At 45.1% G+C, this 10000-nt stretch overlaps 12 non-coding genes across 12 annotated transcripts; all 12 read right to left on the reverse strand.

Annotated features, from left to right (window-relative positions):
* Nucleotides 1-101: 101 nt before the first annotated feature.
* Nucleotides 102-174, reverse strand: TRNAM-CAU (transfer RNA methionine (anticodon CAU)). The gene has a single exon. It is a non-coding gene; the product is annotated as a tRNA-Met (tRNA).
* Nucleotides 175-439: 265 nt separating this feature from the next.
* Nucleotides 440-512, reverse strand: TRNAM-CAU (transfer RNA methionine (anticodon CAU)). Its single transcript has one exon. It is a non-coding gene; the product is annotated as a tRNA-Met (tRNA).
* Nucleotides 513-2733: 2221 nt separating this feature from the next.
* On the reverse strand, nucleotides 2734-2806 carry TRNAM-CAU (transfer RNA methionine (anticodon CAU)). The gene has a single exon. It is a non-coding gene; the product is annotated as a tRNA-Met (tRNA).
* A 264-nt stretch (nucleotides 2807-3070) lies between these two features.
* Nucleotides 3071-3143, reverse strand: TRNAM-CAU (transfer RNA methionine (anticodon CAU)). The gene has a single exon. It is a non-coding gene; the product is annotated as a tRNA-Met (tRNA).
* Nucleotides 3144-3407: 264 nt separating this feature from the next.
* On the reverse strand, nucleotides 3408-3480 carry TRNAM-CAU (transfer RNA methionine (anticodon CAU)). Its single transcript has one exon. It is a non-coding gene; the product is annotated as a tRNA-Met (tRNA).
* Nucleotides 3481-3745: 265 nt separating this feature from the next.
* TRNAM-CAU (transfer RNA methionine (anticodon CAU)) lies at nucleotides 3746-3818 on the reverse strand. The gene has a single exon. It is a non-coding gene; the product is annotated as a tRNA-Met (tRNA).
* A 2221-nt stretch (nucleotides 3819-6039) lies between these two features.
* On the reverse strand, nucleotides 6040-6112 carry TRNAM-CAU (transfer RNA methionine (anticodon CAU)). Its single transcript has one exon. It is a non-coding gene; the product is annotated as a tRNA-Met (tRNA).
* A 264-nt stretch (nucleotides 6113-6376) lies between these two features.
* Nucleotides 6377-6449, reverse strand: TRNAM-CAU (transfer RNA methionine (anticodon CAU)). The gene has a single exon. It is a non-coding gene; the product is annotated as a tRNA-Met (tRNA).
* Nucleotides 6450-6713: 264 nt separating this feature from the next.
* On the reverse strand, nucleotides 6714-6786 carry TRNAM-CAU (transfer RNA methionine (anticodon CAU)). The gene has a single exon. It is a non-coding gene; the product is annotated as a tRNA-Met (tRNA).
* Nucleotides 6787-7051: 265 nt separating this feature from the next.
* Nucleotides 7052-7124, reverse strand: TRNAM-CAU (transfer RNA methionine (anticodon CAU)). The gene has a single exon. It is a non-coding gene; the product is annotated as a tRNA-Met (tRNA).
* Nucleotides 7125-9345: 2221 nt separating this feature from the next.
* On the reverse strand, nucleotides 9346-9418 carry TRNAM-CAU (transfer RNA methionine (anticodon CAU)). The gene has a single exon. It is a non-coding gene; the product is annotated as a tRNA-Met (tRNA).
* Nucleotides 9419-9682: 264 nt separating this feature from the next.
* TRNAM-CAU (transfer RNA methionine (anticodon CAU)) lies at nucleotides 9683-9755 on the reverse strand. The gene has a single exon. It is a non-coding gene; the product is annotated as a tRNA-Met (tRNA).
* Between the last annotated feature and the right edge of the window lie 245 nt (nucleotides 9756-10000).

A 10000-nucleotide genomic window follows, 5' to 3' on the forward strand; every position in this document is an offset into this window, starting at 1 on the left:
GTGATTCACAAGGACCGCGTTGCGGTCTACTGAACATCATTCTCCTCTTCATGTTTAGAAAGGATATGTCCAATTGAATTTGCTGAAACAAAAAACACTTGTGCCCTCTCTGAGGCTCGAACTCAGGACCTTCAGATTATGAGACTGACGCGCTGCCTACTGCGCTAAGAAGGCTCCGTTGGAGGCTCTTTGGATAACCTGGTGGAGAGCATGATTTGAGACCACGCTACTCACAAAGTCCAGATAGAAATATTCAAATAAAACGCAGCTAGCCCCAATTGGTTCTTTGGTATTTGGCAATCATATTTCTTTTCTGCGTCAGTAAAGAATCCAATCCTGTGATTCACAAGGACCGCGTTGCGGTCTACTGAACATCATGCTCCTCTTCATGTTTAGAAAAAATATGTCCAATTGTATTTGTTGAAACAAAAAACACTTGTGCCCTCTCTGAGGCTCGAACTCAGGACCTTCAGATTATGAGACTGACGCGCTGCCTACTGCGCTAAGAAGGCTGCGATTTTATGATTTGTTGATGAAGATTATGTGACACAACTCCACACTCAAAACTCCAGAGAGAATACGATCCATCTGAAAAGCTTCACTTGAATGTATAGTGTTTTGTACTTCAGATGTCTTCCATTCATCAATCAAGAGTCCCATCCTTCGATGCTTGAATTTTGAGCTAGTTATTTTGATATGCTCCAAAACAGGTAAGATGCCACAAACTTCCAACCCCTCCCTCGCTGGATATATACCTAACTCTTTTCAGCCCTTTTTTCTTACCAGTTTTTAATTCTCCTCCCCCAAAGTCCCTTTTGTAAGCAGGTCGCTTTTTTTCCCATTTGCAGAGAGTTTTGCTCCTTTCCTATATATATATGCATGATTAATTATGTGTTTCCACTTCCATCATTTAGTTTTCTTGTGTGCGTTCAGCCGGTTTCGTTATACTCGCTGCTTACATCGCTTATGTCAGGTTTGTATTATGTCACAGTTTGTTATGCTGTTATTTGACATCAGATCTCATGCTGATCTGCTTGCGGCTGGTGACAGGTAGCATGCCACAAAAACAAACCCCAAACTACATCATTATCACACCTGTGAGGCACACGGTTCATGAAGAGAGTCCAAACGCGCCCTCTAGTAACAGAGCAAGGTAACTGCCGGCCAGGTCAAGAAGGGTGGACGGGGCTGGGTTATGCAGATGAACTCCCAGAAGTTCCCAGACTGAACCCAAGAGGATTCCATCCTCCAGAACGCTTTATCCAGCCCATTAAAGCATCCAGCGGGCCACAGGAACATCCAGGAAGGCCAATCCAGGCTTTGCTCCTGAAGGAACTGTAGTTCAAAACCCACCCTCATTTAAAAGTGGCCAGGGTTCCTCCTAGCTTTTTGGTCTATAGAACCTGTCTGTTCGTGGCCGTTCGTGGCCAGTGAGGGAAAGTTGAAAGCTGCATTCCCTGCTGTGTGATTTAAACACAGCCAGGCTCACAAGGGCACTTTTATTATGCCGAAGGAGGGCCTTGCAGACTGTCCATGCCTGAGCCGCAACTGTGCCTGCGTTCCCCAGAGCCTTTCGTGGGCACAGGGGCAAGACAATCACCAGAAACAGAAGTGTCGAAATTGGCTGCATCCCCTTGTGCTACCCCTCTTTGCCTCTTTTCGCATTTGCCTTTCATGCAGTCGCCTCACTATTTGGCCGCTAGGCTTGGGTGCCCCACCTGTCTTTTCTAGAGTTTATTTTGTGAGAGACTTTAAACATACTCCAAGGGTCTGCTTGAAGACCTCTCAAGTCCCTCACACAGCCAGAAAATACATTTTGAAATACTTGCTCATTCTCTGAAACTGCCCTCATGTAAACCTGCCCCACTGCATCTAACACCATAAAATGTACCATCCTTATTTCCTGAATCTTTGCTCAAAGACCTACGTTGGCTCTATCAGTATGCGCCCATGCTATCCCAACCAGCAACCTTATCATTTTAAACTGCCCCACCTCTATTCGAAAGAACCTGTTTGTTTGAACTGACCCCTCTTTTCCCCACTGGTTGGCCCCACTTACCTTTTTCTTTCCTTTACAGATTACGGCCTGGGTACCCTGGGCTTATCCGGACCAACTACAGAGCCATAACGCCACTAGGGCGGCGATGGACACTGCACGGAGGCTTATTAATATGAAAAACCATAGCAGGGTTCGTGCGGCATCAACCTTATATGCACAACCATGTTTTGCCATTAGTTCATAGTGCACCTGATGGGCTCTGGAAGGCACAAGGAGAAGGCGTGGGAACACAGGGCCAGAAAGTTTGCACAGGGACTGCTTACATTTGCAAAATACCAAACATTGTACTCATTCTGTCAACGTTTTTGAAAAGTTATTACCTGAAACATAAGAGGCCTGCCTTCTCTGAGGAAAGAACTCAGGACCTTCAAATTATGAGACTGACGCGCTGCCTACTGCACTAAGCAGGTTCGGCTGGAGTATGTTTGGAGAACCTGGTGGAGAAACAGATCCAAGACCACGCTACTCACAAAGTGCAGATAGAAATATTCAAATAAAATGCAGCTAGCCCCATTGGTTCTATGGTATTTTGCGATCATATTTCTTTTCTGCGTCAGTAAAGAATCCAATCCTCTGATTCACAAGGACCGCGTTGCGGTCTACTGAACATCATGCTACTCTTCATGTTTAGAAAGGATATGTCCAATTGAATTTGCTGAAACAAAAAACACTTGTGCCCTCTCTGAGGCTCGAACTCAGGACCTTCAGAATATGAGACTGACGCGCTGCCTACTGCGCTAAGAAGGCTCTGCTGGAGTATTTTTGGAGAACTTGGTGGAGGACCAGATCTGAGACAACGCTACTCACACAGTCCAGATAGAAATATTAAAATAAAATGCAGCTAGCCCCATTGGTTCTATGGTATTTTGCGATCATATTTCTTTTCTGCGTCAGTAAAGAATCCAATCCTCTGATTCACAAGGACCGCGTTGCGGTCTACTGAACATCATGCTACTCTTCATGTTTAGAAAGGATATGTCCAATTGAATTTGCTGAAACAAAAAACACTTGTGCCCTCTCTGAGGCTCGAACTCAGGACCTTCAGATTATGAGACTGACGCGCTGCCTACTGCGCTAAGAAGGCTCTGCTGGAGTATTTTTGGAGAACTTGGTGGAGAACCAGATCTGAGACAACGCTACTCACACAGTCCAGATAGAAATATTAAAATAAAATGCAGCTAGCCCCATTGGTTCTATGGTATTTTGCGATCATATTTCTTTTCTGCGTCAGTAAAGAATCCAATCCTGTGATTCACAAGGACCGCGTTGCGGTCTACTGAACATCATTCTCCTCTTCATGTTTAGAAAGGATATGTCCAATTGAATTTGCTGAAACAAAAAACACTTGTGCCCTCTCTGAGGCTCGAACTCAGGACCTTCAGATTATGAGACTGACGCGCTGCCTACTGCGCTAAGAAGGCTCCGTTGGAGGCTCTTTGGATAACCTGGTGGAGAGCATGATTTGAGACCACGCTACTCACAAAGTCCAGATAGAAATATTCAAATAAAACGCAGCTAGCCCCAATTGGTTCTTTGGTATTTGGCAATCATATTTCTTTTCTGCGTCAGTAAAGAATCCAATCCTGTGATTCACAAGGACCGCGTTGCGGTCTACTGAACATCATGCTCCTCTTCATGTTTAGAAAAAATATGTCCAATTGTATTTGTTGAAACAAAAAACACTTGTGCCCTCTCTGAGGCTCGAACTCAGGACCTTCAGATTATGAGACTGACGCGCTGCCTACTGCGCTAAGAAGGCTGCGATTTTATGATTTGTTGATGAAGATTATGTGACACAACTCCACACTCAAAACTCCAGAGAGAATACGATCCATCTGAAAAGCTTCACTTGAATGTATAGTGTTTTGTACTTCAGATGTCTTCCATTCATCAATCAAGAGTCCCATCCTTCGATGCTTGAATTTTGAGCTAGTTATTTTGATATGCTCCAAAACAGGTAAGATGCCACAAACTTCCAACCCCTCCCTCGCTGGATATATACCTAACTCTTTTCAGCCCTTTTTTCTTACCAGTTTTTAATTCTCCTCCCCCAAAGTCCCTTTTGTAAGCAGGTCGCTTTTTTTCCCATTTGCAGAGAGTTTTGCTCCTTTCCTATATATATATGCATGATTAATTATGTGTTTCCACTTCCATCATTTAGTTTTCTTGTGTGCGTTCAGCCGGTTTCGTTATACTCGCTGCTTACATCGCTTATGTCAGGTTTGTATTATGTCACAGTTTGTTATGCTGTTATTTGACATCAGATCTCATGCTGATCTGCTTGCGGCTGGTGACAGGTAGCATGCCACAAAAACAAACCCCAAACTACATCATTATCACACCTGTGAGGCACACGGTTCATGAAGAGAGTCCAAACGCGCCCTCTAGTAACAGAGCAAGGTAACTGCCGGCCAGGTCAAGAAGGGTGGACGGGGCTGGGTTATGCAGATGAACTCCCAGAAGTTCCCAGACTGAACCCAAGAGGATTCCATCCTCCAGAACGCTTTATCCAGCCCATTAAAGCATCCAGCGGGCCACAGGAACATCCAGGAAGGCCAATCCAGGCTTTGCTCCTGAAGGAACTGTAGTTCAAAACCCACCCTCATTTAAAAGTGGCCAGGGTTCCTCCTAGCTTTTTGGTCTATAGAACCTGGCCGTTCGTGGCCGTTCGTGGCCAGTGAGGGAAAGTTGAAAGCTGCATTCCCTGCTGTGTGATTTAAACACAGCCAGGCTCACAAGGGCACTTTTATTATGCCGAAGGAGGGCCTTGCAGACTGTCCATGCCTGAGCCGCAACTGTGCCTGCGTTCCCCAGAGCCTTTCGTGGGCACAGGGGCAAGACAATCACCAGAAACAGAAGTGTCGAAATTGGCTGCATCCCCTTGTGCTACCCCTCTTTGCCTCTTTTCGCATTTGCCTTTCATGCAGTCGCCTCACTATTTGGCCGCTAGGCTTGGGTGCCCCACCTGTCTTTTCTAGAGTTTATTTTGTGAGAGACTTTAAACATACTCCAAGGGTCTGCTTGAAGACCTCTCAAGTCCCTCACACAGCCAGAAAATACATTTTGAAATACTTGCTCATTCTCTGAAACTGCCCTCATGTAAACCTGCCCCACTGCATCTAACACCATAAAATGTACCATCCTTATTTCCTGAATCTTTGCTCAAAGACCTACGTTGGCTCTATCAGTATGCGCCCATGCTATCCCAACCAGCAACCTTATCATTTTAAACTGCCCCACCTCTATTCGAAAGAACCTGTTTGTTTGAACTGACCCCTCTTTTCCCCACTGGTTGGCCCCACTTACCTTTTTCTTTCCTTTACAGATTACGGCCTGGGTACCCTGGGCTTATCCGGACCAACTACAGAGCCATAACGCCACTAGGGCGGCGATGGACACTGCACGGAGGCTTATTAATATGAAAAACCATAGCAGGGTTCGTGCGGCATCAACCTTATATGCACAACCATGTTTTGCCATTAGTTCATAGTGCACCTGATGGGCTCTGGAAGGCACAAGGAGAAGGCGTGGGAACACAGGGCCAGAAAGTTTGCACAGGGACTGCTTACATTTGCAAAATACCAAACATTGTACTCATTCTGTCAACGTTTTTGAAAAGTTATTACCTGAAACATAAGAGGCCTGCCTTCTCTGAGGAAAGAACTCAGGACCTTCAAATTATGAGACTGACGCGCTGCCTACTGCACTAAGCAGGTTCGGCTGGAGTATGTTTGGAGAACCTGGTGGAGAAACAGATCCAAGACCACGCTACTCACAAAGTGCAGATAGAAATATTCAAATAAAATGCAGCTAGCCCCATTGGTTCTATGGTATTTTGCGATCATATTTCTTTTCTGCGTCAGTAAAGAATCCAATCCTCTGATTCACAAGGACCGCGTTGCGGTCTACTGAACATCATGCTAATCTTCATGTTTAGAAAGGATATGTCCAATTGAATTTGCTGAAACAAAAAACACTTGTGCCCTCTCTGAGGCTCGAACTCAGGACCTTCAGAATATGAGACTGACGCGCTGCCTACTGCGCTAAGAAGGCTCTGCTGGAGTATTTTTGGAGAACTTGGTGGAGGACCAGATCTGAGACAACGCTACTCACACAGTCCAGATAGAAATATTAAAATAAAATGCAGCTAGCCCCATTGGTTCTATGGTATTTTGCGATCATATTTCTTTTCTGCGTCAGTAAAGAATCCAATCCTCTGATTCACAAGGACCGCGTTGCGGTCTACTGAACATCATGCTACTCTTCATGTTTAGAAAGGATATGTCCAATTGAATTTGCTGAAACAAAAAACACTTGTGCCCTCTCTGAGGCTCGAACTCAGGACCTTCAGATTATGAGACTGACGCGCTGCCTACTGCGCTAAGAAGGCTCTGCTGGAGTATTTTTGGAGAACTTGGTGGAGAACCAGATCTGAGACAACGCTACTCACACAGTCCAGATAGAAATATTAAAATAAAATGCAGCTAGCCCCATTGGTTCTATGGTATTTTGCGATCATATTTCTTTTCTGCGTCAGTAAAGAATCCAATCCTGTGATTCACAAGGACCGCGTTGCGGTCTACTGAACATCATTCTCCTCTTCATGTTTAGAAAGGATATGTCCAATTGAATTTGCTGAAACAAAAAACACTTGTGCCCTCTCTGAGGCTCGAACTCAGGACCTTCAGATTATGAGACTGACGCGCTGCCTACTGCGCTAAGAAGGCTCCGTTGGAGGCTCTTTGGATAACCTGGTGGAGAGCATGATTTGAGACCACGCTACTCACAAAGTCCAGATAGAAATATTCAAATAAAACGCAGCTAGCCCCAATTGGTTCTTTGGTATTTGGCAATCATATTTCTTTTCTGCGTCAGTAAAGAATCCAATCCTGTGATTCACAAGGACCGCGTTGCGGTCTACTGAACATCATGCTCCTCTTCATGTTTAGAAAAAATATGTCCAATTGTATTTGTTGAAACAAAAAACACTTGTGCCCTCTCTGAGGCTCGAACTCAGGACCTTCAGATTATGAGACTGACGCGCTGCCTACTGCGCTAAGAAGGCTGCGATTTTATGATTTGTTGATGAAGATTATGTGACACAACTCCACACTCAAAACTCCAGAGAGAATACGATCCATCTGAAAAGCTTCACTTGAATGTATAGTGTTTTGTACTTCAGATGTCTTCCATTCATCAATCAAGAGTCCCATCCTTCGATGCTTGAATTTTGAGCTAGTTATTTTGATATGCTCCAAAACAGGTAAGATGCCACAAACTTCCAACCCCTCCCTCGCTGGATATATACCTAACTCTTTTCAGCCCTTTTTTCTTACCAGTTTTTAATTCTCCTCCCCCAAAGTCCCTTTTGTAAGCAGGTCGCTTTTTTTCCCATTTGCAGAGAGTTTTGCTCCTTTCCTATATATATATGCATGATTAATTATGTGTTTCCACTTCCATCATTTAGTTTTCTTGTGTGCGTTCAGCCGGTTTCGTTATACTCGCTGCTTACATCGCTTATGTCAGGTTTGTATTATGTCACAGTTTGTTATGCTGTTATTTGACATCAGATCTCATGCTGATCTGCTTGCGGCTGGTGACAGGTAGCATGCCACAAAAACAAACCCCAAACTACATCATTATCACACCTGTGAGGCACACGGTTCATGAAGAGAGTCCAAACGCGCCCTCTAGTAACAGAGCAAGGTAACTGCCGGCCAGGTCAAGAAGGGTGGACGGGGCTGGGTTATGCAGATGAACTCCCAGAAGTTCCCAGACTGAACCCAAGAGGATTCCATCCTCCAGAACGCTTTATCCAGCCCATTAAAGCATCCAGCGGGCCACAGGAACATCCAGGAAGGCCAATCCAGGCTTTGCTCCTGAAGGAACTGTAGTTCAAAACCCACCCTCATTTAAAAGTGGCCAGGGTTCCTCCTAGCTTTTTGGTCTATAGAACCTGGCCGTTCGTGGCCGTTCGTGGCCAGTGAGGGAAAGTTGAAAGCTGCATTCCCTGCTGTGTGATTTAAACACAGCCAGGCTCACAAGGGCACTTTTATTATGCCGAAGGAGGGCCTTGCAGACTGTCCATGCCTGAGCCGCAACTGTGCCTGCGTTCCCCAGAGCCTTTCGTGGGCACAGGGGCAAGACAATCACCAGAAACAGAAGTGTCGAAATTGGCTGCATCCCCTTGTGCTACCCCTCTTTGCCTCTTTTCGCATTTGCCTTTCATGCAGTCGCCTCACTATTTGGCCGCTAGGCTTGGGTGCCCCACCTGTCTTTTGTAGAGTTTATTTTGTGAGAGACTTTAAACATACTCCAAGGGTCTGCTTGAAGACCTCTCAAGTCCCTCACACAGCCAGAAAATACATTTTGAAATACTTGCTCATTCTCTGAAACTGCCCTCATGTAAACCTGCCCCACTGCATCTAACACCATAAAATGTACCATCCTTATTTCCTGAATCTTTGCTCAAAGACCTACGTTGGCTCTATCAGTATGCGCCCATGCTATCCCAACCAGCAACCTTATCATTTTAAACTGCCCCACCTCTATTCGAAAGAACCTGTTTGTTTGAACTGACCCCTCTTTTCCCCACTGGTTGGCCCCACTTACCTTTTTCTTTCCTTTACAGATTACGGCCTGGGTACCCTGGGCTTATCCGGACCAACTACAGAGCCATAACGCCACTAGGGCGGCGATGGACACTGCACGGAGGCTTATTAATATGAAAAACCATAGCAGGGTTCGTGCGGCATCAACCTTATATGCACAACCATGTTTTGCCATTAGTTCATAGTGCACCTGATGGGCTCTGGAAGGCACAAGGAGAAGGCGTGGGAACACAGGGCCAGAAAGTTTGCACAGGGACTGCTTACATTTGCAAAATACCAAACATTGTACTCATTCTGTCAACGTTTTTGAAAAGTTATTACCTGAAACATAAGAGGCCTGCCTTCTCTGAGGAAAGAACTCAGGACCTTCAAATTATGAGACTGACGCGCTGCCTACTGCACTAAGCAGGTTCGGCTGGAGTATGTTTGGAGAACCTGGTGGAGAAACAGATCCAAGACCACGCTACTCACAAAGTGCAGATAGAAATATTCAAATAAAATGCAGCTAGCCCCATTGGTTCTATGGTATTTTGCGATCATATTTATTTTCTGCGTCAGTAAAGAATCCAATCCTGTGATTCACAAGGACCGCGTTGCGGTCTACTGAACATCATGCTCCTCTTCATGTTTAGAAAGGATATGTCCAATTGAATTTGCTGAAACAAAAAACACTTGTGCCCTCTCTGAGGCTCGAACTCAGGACCTTCAGATTATGAGACTGACGCGCTGCCTACTGCGCTAAGAAGGCTCTGCTGGAGTATTTTTGGAGAACTTGGTGGAGGACCAGATCTGAGACAACGCTACTCACACAGTCCAGATAGAAATATTAAAATAAAATGCAGCTAGCCCCATTGGTTCTATGGTATTTTGCGATCATATTTCTTTTCTGCGTCAGTAAAGAATCCAATCCTGTGATTCACAAGGACCGCGTTGCGGTCTACTGAACATCATGCTCCTCTTCATGTTTAGAAAGGATATGTCCAATTGAATTTGCTGAAACAAAAAACACTTGTGCCCTCTCTGAGGCTCGAACTCAGGACCTTCAGATTATGAGACTGACGCGCTGCCTACTGCGCTAAGAAGGCTCCGTTGGAGGCTCTTTGGATAACCTGGTGGAGAGCATGATTTGAGACCACGCTACTCACAAAGTCCAGATAGAAATATTCAAATAAAACGCAGCTAGCCCCAATTGGTTCTTTGGTATTTGGCAATCATATTTCTTTTCTGCGTCAGTAAAGAATCCAATCCTGTGATTCACAAGGACCGCGTTGCGGTCTACTGAACATCATGCTCCTCTTCATGTTTAGAAAGGATATGTCCAATTGAATTT

Source organism: Ambystoma mexicanum, chromosome 4p (genome assembly GCF_040938575.1).
Source record: "Ambystoma mexicanum isolate Mex_15411 chromosome 4p, UKY_AmexF1_1, whole genome shotgun sequence".
Classification (NCBI taxonomy): domain Eukaryota; kingdom Metazoa; phylum Chordata; class Amphibia; order Caudata; family Ambystomatidae; genus Ambystoma; species Ambystoma mexicanum.